The sequence below is a fragment of the Penaeus monodon genome, chromosome 20 (genome assembly GCF_015228065.2).
Source record: "Penaeus monodon isolate SGIC_2016 chromosome 20, NSTDA_Pmon_1, whole genome shotgun sequence".
NCBI classification, from domain to species: Eukaryota; Metazoa; Arthropoda; class Malacostraca; order Decapoda; family Penaeidae; genus Penaeus; species Penaeus monodon.
In genome coordinates this window covers 24,276,204-24,276,482 of record NC_051405.1, presented here as the reverse complement: position 1 = coordinate 24,276,482, position 279 = coordinate 24,276,204, and the positions used below count along the sequence as shown (strand labels likewise).

Here is a 279-nt window from a genome sequence, read left to right as displayed (position 1 = left end):
AAAAATAATAATTATTGTTTTTATTTTTTATTTTTAGACTGTTCTCACTATTTTCTTCAAACGAGCGCAGTTTGTTAGAGAATCATTACTCAAGCAGAGAAGTAAACAAAAACATTAAAGTTAACGTTGCCATCTGCTATGACAGCTGGACACTCCATCACATGATACGAGGACATGCGACCTTATTCACGTATATTTCGAAGCTACGGGAAAGCATGCGCAAACAAACACGCAGTGAAAAGTAAATGAATCAATACATATATCGATAAGTTAATCCTG

At 34.1% G+C, this 279-nt stretch overlaps 1 protein-coding gene across 1 annotated transcript in view; it reads right to left on the bottom strand.

Moving 5' to 3' along the window:
* The window catches only part of LOC119585949 (alkaline phosphatase-like), a gene marked incomplete at its 3' end in the record, with an annotated part of 142,747 nt that overhangs the window by 930 nt on the left and 141,538 nt on the right, over positions 1 to 279 (bottom strand). The gene's annotated exons all lie outside the window — the stretch shown is intronic.